Source organism: Lutra lutra, chromosome 11 (assembly GCF_902655055.1).
Source record: "Lutra lutra chromosome 11, mLutLut1.2, whole genome shotgun sequence".
Classification (NCBI taxonomy): Eukaryota; Metazoa; Chordata; class Mammalia; order Carnivora; family Mustelidae; genus Lutra; species Lutra lutra.
Genome location: NC_062288.1, coordinates 4,953,773 through 4,967,593, shown reverse-complemented (window position 1 = coordinate 4,967,593; position 13,821 = coordinate 4,953,773).

Sequence of the window (13,821 nt, the reverse complement as noted above, 5' to 3'; positions counted from 1 at the left end):
CGGGCTCTCTTCTCGGCAGGGAGCCTGCTTCCTCCTCTCTCTCTCTCTGCCTGCCTCTCTGCCTCCTTGTGATCTCTGTCTATCAAATAAATAAACATTTTAAAAAAAGAAATTTTTATTATGTTTTATAATGTTACGTTAGTCATCATACAGTACATCATTAGTTTTTGATGTAGTGTTCCAAGATTCATTGTTTGCATATAACACCTAGTGCTCCAGTTATCAAGAAATTTAAGTGATTTATTTGGAGTACTCTAGTTTTTTTTTCTTTTTACTTTTTTTTTTAAATTTTATTTTTAAATTTTATTTTTTTGGAGTACTCTAGTTTTTAAAGTACTAGTATTCTATTCGTGTAAAATCAGGATATTTTCTGGTACTTTTCCACTCTCTGCCAAATCTTCCAATACAGGTGGACGAGGACTAACTGTGCCTTACCTGGTACAGTTAACTTACATGTCATTTGCTGTTACCACAATGTCTATGCAAACTCAGCATTAGGTTGAACCATATGAAATTGCCAATTCTGGAGGTAAAAATGGTCCAGTATTGCCCATTATATATGTTTCCTTCTAATGCTACCTTTCTCCCCGTCTAGATGAACAACGGGGCTTAGAGAGAGAGGGAAATGGACCCAAAGTCAAGCAGGCAGGGCAGGACCTCGATCTCCCGGTCTGCATGTCCAGCTACTGAGTCAGGAACTTATAAATCCGCACTGTCACCTGGACGTACTTTTGCCGGATTTGAACCGATTCGGCACAGCCTGGCGTTCTCTTGTCCCCATTTATCCCGGGCTTCATTCTCCTTCTGTCAGGAATTCTTCCCCCTTCCCACCACCACCGGAGGCCACGCGTCTCTGAACACTGCTTGGGGAGGCATAGCGGCCGTGTTGTTTTCCACACGCCTCATTTCATTCCAGAGGCCGGGCATCCACTCCTGGGTTTGTCCGGGATTATCCGACCTTTCCATCGTGGGCATGCTCTTCAAAAATCCCGACCTGAGCTGGATGCCTGAGTGCTTCTGAGCATCCCCTGAGTCCTTGAGCGTCCGTCCTTCTGAGACTGTTGGGTCAGGGGATGCAACTTCTTTGTCTTTTCTTCGTATTGACATGATGGTACCTAGAAAACTGTTTTAGAGAGAAATTCTGTATTTGTCAGTTTGTTTCATCAGAGGACCAAGCTATTTTTTTTAAATTATTGTTGTTTTCAGTGATTTTCTTAATGTGACTTAACCACTAACATAACCAATACATCATTTATTTTGTGGGGGAAAAGCAGAGGGAGAGAGAGAGAATCCTGAGTGGGCTCCATACCCAGCATGGAGCCCGATAAGGGGTTTGATCTCACCACCTTGAGGTCATGGCCTGAACTGAAATCAAGTTGGATGCTTAACCGACTGAGCCACCCAGCCGCCCCATAACAGCTTGTATTTTGTGGAGACCTCTCTTTGCCAGGCACCGTGCTAAGTGCTTTATGTTGGCTCAGTATTTAAATTCTCATACGGAGACTCCAAGTTAGATATCACCATTAACCTACTTAACAGATCTAAGGAAAGGAAGGACTGTGAGCCTCCGTCAGGGTGATGAAGGTGGGCGGCTGGCGCTGGCATTCACACCCAGGTGCTGAGTTCTCAGTCTTGGAGCTCTGCTGCTTCCCTAGGGTTGGATCCTGAATGATGTCATTTGCTTATCTAAATATTTAATGCCAAGTCGTTGTATGTAAATATGTATATCCATGATCGACTATCCGGGTTAAACAAGTTTTTTAATCCAGAGGGCCATACATATATTTGTATTTTGTGCCAAGTAAACTGATCTTTTGACAATTGAACACAACTTTTTATTTTTAAGCAGATGTCTGGGGCCCTGGGGAAATCCTTGCTGAGGAACGTTAAACGTCCTGAGGGCTAAGCCAGAGTGATAGTGATAGGCAACATTGCCTCTGTTGCAACAATTTTGGCATAGGATTATGACGAAGTGGGAGCCTTATGGCTGAGCTCCGGGACGCCCCAGAACCCTGACAATAACAGGCTGGGTGTAGGGTTGTGTACACGGTTGGCTTTGGAGGAAATTCTCCTCTTGTTAGTTTATCCTGAGTTCACTTGGGAGAACCATGCCTTTCAGCCTTGTGAAAACGCTGGCTTTTTTTCTAGAGGAGTTGGCTCTGTTTTGTTTCTTGCTGCCTAAACTAGTGGGGAGTGATGGATGTGCATCACATGTTTTCCTAAATTATTAACAATTCCTTGAAGTAGAGAAAAAACAATGCAGGGAATATATTTCTGGCAGACAGCATGCTATAGTGGGATGGATGTGACTGGCAGAGACGAGGGGCTGGCTCCAGCTCTGTATGTGTCCCCTCCACATGGACATACCCATTCACTGCAGTTGGCTCCCCACACACGTCCACTTTCGCCCGCCCCCCTCCCCCAGGTCTGCCAACTTGGGAGAGTCAGTTCAGCTTCCGAATCTCAGTGTGCTTCTTGATCCCTTTGCTTATTTGTTCATTCATTCACAGCTATCTGCTCACTCACCTTTTAGGTTTCAGGCACAGGTTCAGGTCCTAAAGAAATACTGTCTCCTTTCTAAAACAGTAAGGATAGTACTTTCTTGAGTTCCAAATATTTGTTTTGAAGTAAAACTTTCAGCAGTGTGCAAACACCTTGCAAAGTTTAAGCAGGACACAAATGTTGGTTATTACATTTTTTAAAAAAAATAGGGGGATAGGAAAAATATTTGCAATCGTCAGTACTCGTTAGTTCAGAGTTTTTTTCTCACCCCATGTGGAAACTCAGACCCATGAAGTCATCAGTCCCTATTCCTTGCTGTGTTGCTAGACCACGTTTTGTTCATCCATCTGTGGATGGACATTTTGGTTCTTTCCACCTTTGGGCGCCCATGAACAGCGCCACTGTGAACAACTGTGTATAAGTTTTTGTTGTCCTACCTATTCTGAATTCTTTGGTGATATAGAAGTAAGCGTGGAAGTGATGGGTCATGACAGTAATTCCATGTTTAAATTATTGAGTAACGATCACACTGTGTTCCACAGCAATCACACCATTTGCCCTTCCCACCAGCAGGCATGCTGGTTCCACTTTCTGTAATATCCTCGCCAACCCTTGCTATCTCCCACTGTTGTCATTATGGCCATCGTCAGTATGAAGTGCTATCTCATTGTGGTTTTGATTTGAGTTTCCCTAATGACTAAGGATGTTGAGCTCCTTTTTCTGTGCCTGCTGGCCGTGAGTATATCATTTTCAGAGAAATAGCTTTTCAAATTCTTTGCCCATTTTTAAATTGGGTTGTTTGTCTTTTTTGCTGTTAAGTTGTAAGAGTTCTTTATATAATCCAGTTACAATAGATCCTCATCAGAAATAGGATTCACAAATATTTTCTGCCACCCTGTGAGTTGTTTTTTCCCCCGTCTTGGTAGTATTCTTTGATGCATGAAAGTTGTTAATTTTTTTTAAAGATTTTATTTATTTATTTGACAGAGATCACAAGTAGGCAGAGAGGCAGGCAGAGAGAGAGAGGGGAAAGCAGGCTCCCTGCTGAGCAGAGAGCCCAAGGCGGGGCTCGATCCCAGAACCCTGGGATCATGACCTGAGCCGAAGGCAGAGGCTTTAACCCACTGAGCCACCCAGGCGCCCCTGAAAGTTGTTAATTTTGAGGAAATCCAATATGTCTATTTGTTCTTTGTTGTTTGTCGTATCTAAGAAATCTGCCAAATCCATCATCGTGAGTATTTACTCCTATGCATTCTTCTAAGAGCTTTATGATTCTAGCTATTATGCTAGGGTTGCTGATACATTTTGAGTCAATATGTCTACTTTGTGAGGTAAGTGTTCAACATCATTTGTTTTTGCATGTGCATTTCCAGTTGTCCCAATACCATTTGTGAAAGACAGTTCTTTATCCATAAATGGGTTTGACACACTCATTAAATATCAATTAACCATGGAGATATGGCTCTGTGTCTGGATTCTCAATCCTGCTGCATTTATCCATATGTCTACCCTCATGCCAATGTCACACTAGAGGTTTGCAGTAAACCTTGATGTTGGAAAGTGTCAACGTTCCAAATTCACTCTTCCTTTTCAAAATCGTTTTGGCATTCAAGGTCTCTTGCAATTTTATATGGAATTTGGGATCAACATTTCCATTTCTGCAGAAAAGATTGTTAGGGCTGCAGAGACTCTGCAGATCCCCTTGGGGAGCGTTGCTGACATCATAATATTAAATCATCCAATCTATGAACATGATCTATCTTTCCATTTGTTTATGTCTCCTTAATAACTTCCAGCAATGTTTTATAGTTTTCAGTGTACAAGTGTTGCCTCTCTTTCATTGTATTTATTCTTAAGTATTTTATTCCTTTGGATGCTATTGTACTACTGTAAATGGAATTTCTTTCCTAATTTCATTTTCAGATTATAGTCTGTAGATTCACAGTAGATTTTGTATTTGAAGTTGTTTCTTGCAAATTAGCTAGACTCATTTATTAATTCTGATATTTGTGGATTCTTTAGGATATTCTATATATAAGATAATGTCATCTGCAAGTAGTGTTATTTCTTCCTTTCCAAACTGAATACGTTTTATTTCCTTTTCTTACTTAATTGCTCTAGCTGAGACCTCACAATTATTAGAAGTGTTAGGACTAGATACCCTTATCCTGTTCCTGATCTTAAGGAGAAAGATTTAGTCTTTTTTTTTTTTAAGTATAAGTAAGTTGTTATCTATGGGTTTTTCCACAGATGCCTTTTATTAGGCTCAGGAAGTTCATTTGTTATGGACTGAATTGTGTCCTTCCCAAATTCATGTGCTGAATGTGACTACATTTGGAGATAGGGGCTTTTAGGAGATAATTAAGGTTAAATTAAGCCATAAGAGTAGGTTAATCCAGTGGGACCAGTGATTTTAGAGGAAGAAGAAGAGACACTGAAGTTCTCTCTCTCTTTCTCTCCATGCACACCTAGAGGAAAGGTCACATGAGAACACAAGAAGGTGGCCATATTCAAGCCAGAAAGAGAAGCCTCCCCAGAACCAACCATGATGACAACTCCATCTTGAACTTCCAGATCCAGGAACTGTGAGAAAATAAATGTCTATGGTTTAAGCAACCTAGTCCCTGGTATTTTGTTATGGCTGCCTTAGCAGACCAAGGTACCACTTATTCTCAGGGTTTTTATTTTAGTATTCCTTTTAATCATGAAAAGGGTTGAATTTTTGTCAAATGCTTTTTCTGTATCAATGTAGATGGTCATATGTTTTGTCCTTTGTTTTATTCATATGTTGTATTACATTAATTGAATTTCAGATGTTAAACCAACCTTGCATTCCTGAGATAAATCCCACTTAGAGTATATACACATGATTTATAATCCATTTAACATGTTGCTAGATTGGATTTGCTGATATTTTGTTAAAGATTTTTGCATGTATGTTCATAAGAGATATTAGTCTGTTTTCTTTCTTTGGTGACAATAGGGATTTTAGAACTCTCATAGGGTAAAGGGCAAAGACAGATTGTTTTCCAAGGCTCCTAACCAACCAGGGAAGTCTCTTAGGATGACAAGACAATACAGAAGGAGCAGGAAAGGCTCCTGTTATATATTTGTCCTATGTTTATCTTTGACATTTACTTTTAAGGCTTCCTTAGTCCATTCTATCCCTTTTATAAAACTAAGTTTTGAATTGGCTAAGAAGACAGAAACCAAGCTTTGTAGCTGTGTAAGACTTGCCACAATTCTTACAGGAAGGGCAGAATGGACCTTTGGGTGGCCTGACTTTATCCAACCACTTTGTTCCTTTTTATTTAAGAAAGGACCTAGGAGAAGCCTTTTAAAAATAAAATGAGCCTGTCTCATTTTGTTTGTTGAAGTCAGAGTCCAGTAAATGATAGGATTCCTTTTCTAATCACTGCTTTAACTGGAATTAGTGACCGAGAAGCAAAATGTTTGCACTGTCAACATTTCTGAGGTTGTGACCACATGGTATTGTTCATTTGATTTCTCCATTGCAAACTGTACACACACACACACTACATATGCACATGTAAATGTCTCTGTATGTGTGTGTGATTAAACTAAATTCTACTTTTGAATTCTGAGATGGTTCACAGAGATTATCTGGGATCATAGAGTCAACATTGTTGCCCTGGGTGATGAACGGAAATACGACATGGGAATCAATTTCTCGGGTTGCTCATTTACTATCTCCATAGTATTTCACCCATAGATTTGAAGCCAGGCATCTTAATTCGGCTGTTTGATTATCTTTATACAACCTACAGATGAATGTTCATTGCTGGTACTTTGGTACAGAGCTGGAGGAAGGGTCCCTCCTCTACTCCTCCTGCTGGGGAAGGGGCCCGGAGTTCCCAGGGAGAGTCTCACTGTTCAGGTGGCCACACCCGTGCCCACTTTCCATCCGGGTGCCTCCCCACAAACTAATCTTCTTTCCATTTCCTGCTGAGCTTCACGATTGCCTAGTCTCTGCCAGTGTTACCCCACTTCCTCTATTTGGAGGTACTCCTCTGCCCTTTCCTAATTCATCCTCATGACGTGTGTTAAACTTTTCTACGTGAAGCTGTCATTAATCCACTTTCCTCATGCAGGGAGGTAGAGAGGTGGGCCTAGGTGGTGTTTAGTCTGCCCACTAGGATAAGGAAACTAGAGGAAACTACAGTGCTGAGAATGCGATCTGGGACAGGAGAAGGCCGAACAGGAAAGTCCAAGGTCACGTCTCAGTCAGTGTTTTAAAAACACTGTCAGCTTCAGAGTGGGATAAGCAGGAGGTGTGAGGATCTAGTGGTAGATAGGGTATAAACCATGAAATGGGTAGGATGGAAACATATAGAAAATTGGTTTCCAGAGACTAGGTTCAGTCCCCTTGTGAGGTGTTCAGAGGCCAGCCTCAAACTCCAGAGGTGTGAGCCCTGATGTAAACAAGGGTTTTGGAGGACAGAATAGGAACCAAAGAACCCAAAGTCACTGTCCACAGACAGGTGCACACAGGGCAGGGAGAGGCAGCCCCTGGGAACCTGGACAGGAGCTCTCCATTCAGCCCAGTGAGGGAAGGGATGATACTAAGTTCAGCCTGCGTGGGTGGGGAGAAGGAAATGGTTGCAGAACTTTGAGTACTGAGTTGCTCAGTCAAAACTGATTTAGGAACTAAGGATGAGCTAGAGAGTGTGCATTTGGGTATAGGCGATTAAACTGAATCTTAAGAAAATATTGGGAAAAATACAGCATTATGTCAGGAAAGGAGGCGCACCATCACCAGGTCTGGTCACTCAGTCCTTGGATGGCATTTCCAGGTCAACGATGAAGACCTTTTTCAGGTTGGAGAATGTTGTCAGTGCATCTCGAAGTACCCACATTCTCAGAAACAAATTCATGATAGTCAAACTCATAAGAAACCAAATTATAATCCAAGAATAGTTTCTCTTTTGTTAATTTACAATAAGAAGTACTTCTTTCTAGTGAAATTCATGCATGCTACCCAAATTAGTAGCCATCAGGATATGATTAGGGCACAGAATGATATTTGAGGACCCTGGGAAAACCCCCAGGTCAATTCTTGATACCATATAAGTCTCTTGAATGTGAAGGCCTGCCCAGTCCCTTCTATCTGCTGACAAGCGCCCACTCACACCTTGCCCCTCCTCCCTTTAATAAACCATCTTCTCTGGTATGTCACTACCATTGGTTGGACTACTGACCCTTCATTTGATTCCTGCATGGCCTTGCTCTGTCTTGCTGTACTTTACGGATGCCCTGTTTCCTGGAGACTAACACAGAGCAGTCATCTCCACTGAGTCAGGATTCAGATCATGTAAATTGGAAGCTCAGCTTTGGTCTGAGGGCATGCTATTTTAACTCCTCTGCATTGACCAGGTGGGCAAAATATGACACCAGTCTGACATAACTTGTACCCTTTGAAGACTTTCTGTCCTCAATAATTTTGATGAATGGCAATGGCCAGATGGAGAGATGGACCAAAAAAAAAAAAAAAAAAAAAAAAAAAAGAGCTCGTGAAGTTAAAATCCTGGGGGTAATGCAACATTTGTAATGGTTTTGACTTTTATGAACTCTCATTTTGTCTTCACTGTATTTGTTGGGTGCCTTATTATCACATTAGAACAGGAATTCCTCAAGGCATAATAGCTTATTACACCTCATTGGGCTTCCACTCCAGATTCTACAGATCCTTCCTGATCTGGGAACGTGTGGCTGCCCTAGCAGGATGCAGAGACTTGACCTGAAAGTGCATGAGGACCGTTGACAGGAAGGCAGACCTATCACCTGGGAATCTTGAAAGAATGCAGATTCTGAATCTGTCTGAGGTCTGAGACAGGGCTCAACGGTCTGCATTTCTAACCAGCTCTCAGGTGACAGAAGTGCCACTTGTCTGCAGACCTTGAGTGACAAGGGTCTAGTAGTTTGGAGACTCACTCTCCCGAGTGATTACTTCAGTTTCCTCCATCGTCAGCTTTGTGCCCTTGGGCAATTCCTTTCATCTCTCTGAGCCTCATTTTGGGTCTGTAGAGCAGGAATGCTCCTTACTTCTCAGGCTCTTGTGAGGATGGAGGTCATGAATGTTTAATGCCTTTGATAGTGTCTGCCATTTACAATCTTTCCTTCTAGCCAATCTCTGGCCCTTATAGCTAGATGACCCCACAGGAGGACATGGGGCAGCTGTCCCTAGGGTTTTCTCAAAGGCTTTCAGTCTGCTCAGGCACCAGCTAACCCATTGGTTTGTTGCCAGCTCCTGCTTTCAGTGGGGGTCACCCTTCCTCTAACCCCTGGATCATGGTTCCCAACACCTGGGCTCTTCCTGAGCCTGGGAATTCTGAACACACCTGGCTTGGACACTCAGCATGTACAAATACTGTTGAAAGGTGCCTTATCTTTGTGACATCATTGGAAGAGGAGAGACAATCCCTTTCTCCCACCACTGCAAGGCTGCTACCTGGGGATAGTGATAAAGTCTGGCTTCCAAACTGAATAGGGTTTATGTTCATTTTGGGAATACATTCCCTTCCCTGGGTGATTTACCCCTCTGACAAGTTGGTTAGTAGTCTGTCTTTTTCCCCAAAAATGGAGTGACCCAGGGGCACCCTGGGAAGTGGTTTCTTTCTAGCATTTAAAGACCAGCCCAATTTCATTGCCACGTGAGATGTGCAATCCCAGATTGCTGAGCAGAGCTTTGGCCACAGGTTTCCTGTGTACGGAGAAGACACTAGAGTCTGGCATTTCTGTTTGAGAGAGTGCAGGATGCTCTCATAGAGAGAACAAGGGGAAATCATCAAGTTGTCCATGATTACCAAAGGATATGTAAGAAATATGTTGTCTAAGGTGGAAATTGCTACCCTTGGGTAACAGGAAAAGGCTGGCCATTACATTATTAGTAGGAAACGGGAGGTAATGAAACAGAGGCCGAGCACACAGTGTAACCTCGATAAGAAGTTTGCATCACAGCTGCTCAATCCATCCTCTCAGATGGCTCTTCTCCGGGGCGTTGAAACTCAGGCTCTCATATCCATTGGTGAAATGAACAAAGAGATTTACCCGGTTGTCGCTATTGTTATTGGAAGCTAATACCAACAAAGTGCTAGCAAAATATCCCCACAGTGTCCTGTGAGATGGAAAGCACCCCAACGGACCCAAGCGGACCTGTGAGTGTCCATGTCTCTGAAGCACCGTGAGCTCTGAGGGCTGGTACAAGCCACAGGGAAGTCGCTGCGGATCAGTCTTCATGGACTTGGGCTTCACATAGTCGGCTTATGCAGCCAGGGGGGATGGAGAGGCCACGGTAAAAAATGCCTTCCCTGTGTGTGGCTTGCAGCTCAGCTTCCTAAAGAGTTTGGGAGCATAATGCCTGGCTTGTTCCCTGGGTGTCCCAGCCGGCTGACTGCTGGTAGGATTTCTGGCAAGAAATTCGGCACAGTGAACCATGCTCCCAAGATATTGGAAAAGCAACTCTGCCATAAGTCTCCTAAGAACATACGGCTCTATTCACGTGAGGTCCATTCTGAGCAGTCATTACTACAGAATCCGTGCTGGCAAGTGCCATGAAGACCACCTATTCATTTTGCCCCTTTAGAACATGGGTCTCAGAGAGGGACGGTCTTTGATTGTACAAGTTGGAATCCAAGTTGGGATGAAGGCTCCTGACCTGCAGTAGGTTCAGGAACCCTGAACAGGAACCCTGATGTCAGGAACCCTGACATCATACCTCCAACCGGCCCCTTCCCTGCTCTCACAGCTGTATAAAGGGTGGTGTCCAGTGGGGAGATGGGGGTGAGGCTTCCCAGGTTCCCAATTCTGAAGCTGCTTTTCACAGAGCAGTCCACGGGACCAGCATCTTCTGGAATTATGCAGTGTACCCCCTAGGGCGGGCACATTGCCTCTGCTTGGAAATAGCTGTGATCTGGCCCAACTCATACACATCAAAGTCACAGGGGTCCCAAGCATGATACAAATGGATGGAGTGAGCTCCTGCTTGGCAACAAAACCCGAGGGATCAGGCCTGGGCTCTTGACAACAGAACTATGGAGGCCTAAGAGCTGAGCTGGGCCCGGGTAGGATCCATGCCCAAGGCCTTCAGGTCCAGGAAGGGGAAGTTTGGGTCAAACTGGGAAGTGGTTTCCCCAGTGCCACTCAGAGCATCTCTGGGTGAGCCAGGGTGAGGACCCAGGGTTTCTGGGTGCTGGGCCCACACACTCTCCCCATGTTGCCTTAAGTGGTAGTGAGAACAGTGCTCTGGGGATGTTGGCTGGAGACACTGATGGCCAGCATCAGAGATCACCTCCAGCTAGCTGGAGCACAAGAGGACGGTTGTTACAGTGTACACGGGCGTCTCTCTCTCTCTCAGCTTATAGGAAGCTACTTTGGTTCTGTCTCTCTCTCGCCCAGACACACACTTGTGCATACACATTTCTGGCCATCTCTGACCCCTTGTCCCCCATAGACCACTGTCATGGCTGAATATTGTTTTTTCTTTTTCTTTTTAAGGTTTTACTTATTTATCTGAGAAAGAGAAACCATGATGCGGGAGACAGAGGGAGAGAGACAAACACACTCCCTACTGAGCAGGAAGCCCACTGAGCAGGGGCTCGATCCCAAGACCCTGAGATCATGACCTGAGCTGAAGGCAGACACTTCACCAACTGAGCCCCCCGGGCACCCAATGGCTCAATATGTCTTAAACCCAACCACCCCAAAACTCGCCTGATGCCATCTCCAAATGGAGGCCCAGTTCAGAGGTGTCAGTCCCTGATTCTCACCTGTGGTTGTAGGAGGACTGGCAGGACATCATCCAGAAAAGGGGATGAGGGAAATTGTAGTTGAAGATCCTGGAAGATGAGAGGAGAGAATTATAAATGAACCCCGCAGACACTTCTGTAGGTGTTGCTGTATGTGGGGATCTTCCTCCTACCCCTACACCCAAGGCAGCCTCATCAAGTCCGTGTCCTCCTTGGCTCTGTGTCTCTGTCTTCCCCACTCACCTGATAGGAGCCCAGGGCTTGGAGGAGGGAACAGGAGACGTGACCTCGTCCCTGCTCAGTTCTGCCTGCTGTGCTCGGGGCCCTGCCAGGAGCCTCAAGCCACCCTGCCCTCCCCACAGCAGCTCCCACACTAACAGCTGTGGGGCTCCTTCTCTGCTGTGGGGAGTCTGGGGCGAGCCAGTGTGGGGTGCGTGGTGTCCGGGAAAGAGGGAAGCAACCTCTTTACTTATACACTGTGTGCCTTTGTCTCGAAATAACCTCAGACTCCACCTAGAACACAGGCTTTGACGTTCATGGTCCCTGAAGCCTGTGGGGAGGGGGTAGAGGAATGTGAACTGGGGACCCAGGAGTCAGCCTGATTCCCCTGCGTGGTCAGGAAGCAAACTGCACGGTGCCATTAGGCCTACTCGGCGGAAGCTTTGAGATGACCTGCCCTGTTGCTTTCAGCAACCTCTTCCCTGGTTCTTGTTCTGCCTTTGGGGTGAGAGAGAGAGTCAGCGAGCCAGCGGGGCCAGGCGGGGGGTGGCCAGAGGGAGAGTGAATTTCATGCGGACTCTATGTTGAGCATGGAGCCCAGTGTGGGACTCGATCTCATGACCCATGATATCATGACCCAAGATGAAACCAAGATGTGGACACCTAACCAGTTGAGCCCCCAAGGTGTCCCTGGGTCCATCGGTCTTTCTAAAGTGCAGCTCAAACTTTGTCTTCCCTTGTTTAAACACTGCCATGTCTCCCCAGGCCTTCCTCCTGCAGGATGGAGGCTCAAATCTGACAGAGCCCTGAAGCCCCGTGAGAGCTGGCTGCAACTACCCTCCTGCCTGCTCCCCTGTCTTGCCCAGCCCCCCCGAGAATAGGAGCCAGCACCCGGCAGGATGTTCATCCCAAAATGGACGTCCCCTGTCCTGCAGATGAGGCCCCTTGCTTCCGATGTCCCAATAGCCACAGCTGCCCAATCCTGTTTCAGCAGCTGGGTCTCTCATTGAGTGAGACGGCCCTGAGTCATAGGGGACATGCCTCTTTCCATCCTGCTCTGCAGGTCCCGTTCAGATGGGGGAATTGTGGAGTGTTTGCTCACCCAGAACTTGGTCACTGTTCTAGCAATTAAAGGACACATGACCACATCTCTTCATTCTAACTGCTGTTAGTAAGACCCCAGGAGGTATGTGCCAGGGTCTGAAATGGCAGGAAGCTGTGTTTGAGGTCATTAGAAGGCCGTGGAGGGGCTGAGATCTTCGCATAAGTGGGATTGATGCCGTTGCGGCTCTGAGCCAGCCTTTACGCAGTGCCTGTGACAGATGATCTCAGAGGGACCCAGGGGAAAATTGGGGAACCACAGGGAAAGATAGGGGGAATTTTGTGACTCCTAATATGTGAGAAAAGACAAGCCTCAAGGGAAAAAGATATAGGGGGAGAAGCACATCCATCACCCATCTGGTGATAGGCAAGGTCCTCCCCTACTCTCTTTGTGGCAAAGATGACACATCTGAACCATGTGCCATGGGGCACTTCTCAGTGACTGGCCCAGCTCCCCAGCTCCCCTTTGCACAGAGAGGAGCTTGGGAGACCCCAGAGAGCACAGGGGTGTGGCTGCTGTTCAGACACTTGGGCCGCAGTGAACCAGAGCATCCTTCCAGGAGACACATCACCCTGACAAGCACCTTGGCTACTTGATGGCATGTCCCTTCCCTCTTCTACCGAATTCTGGTAGCTGAGCACCTGCCAGTCCGTGCTCTGTGGCCCTCCTCACTTGTACACCCACTGATCGCCTCCCCCAGGGTGCTCACCAGGTCTCTTTGGACTTGAGGATGAAGGCTCTGCCTGACCTTGGCCTCGAACTGGCAACAGGAGGTGAGCAACTCCCTCCCCTGACCCAATCCAGTGAGGCCAGTTCTGAGTTAGTAAAGTAGCTTATGTTGCCTTCGTTGACTTCGTGGCCTGCTGTGAACCAGGAAAAGTGATAACCTCATCACTTCATCTGCCACACCTAGTACAGTTCCCTGGTTTCAGATGGGGAAACTGAGGCCACGTCCTAGAGCATGGTTTCTGGGGAGTCTCCCCCAGCCCCTGCGGTCTGATGACCCACTCCTCATTCCCCTGATTCCCCAGGAATCAGGAGTAAGCAGATTCACTCTCTAAAGCCCTTTCTGGGTTTGATGCTGCCAAAGGAGAGCAGCCTGTGTGCAGGACAGACAGAAGGGATGTGCTAGAAGGAGGAATGAGCCCAGCTGAGACCAGGCACAGGAAGAGCCCCAGTTCCCAGTACAGAGAGCATGTCAGCACTGTGCTCTGCATTCTGTGTAGACCAAAT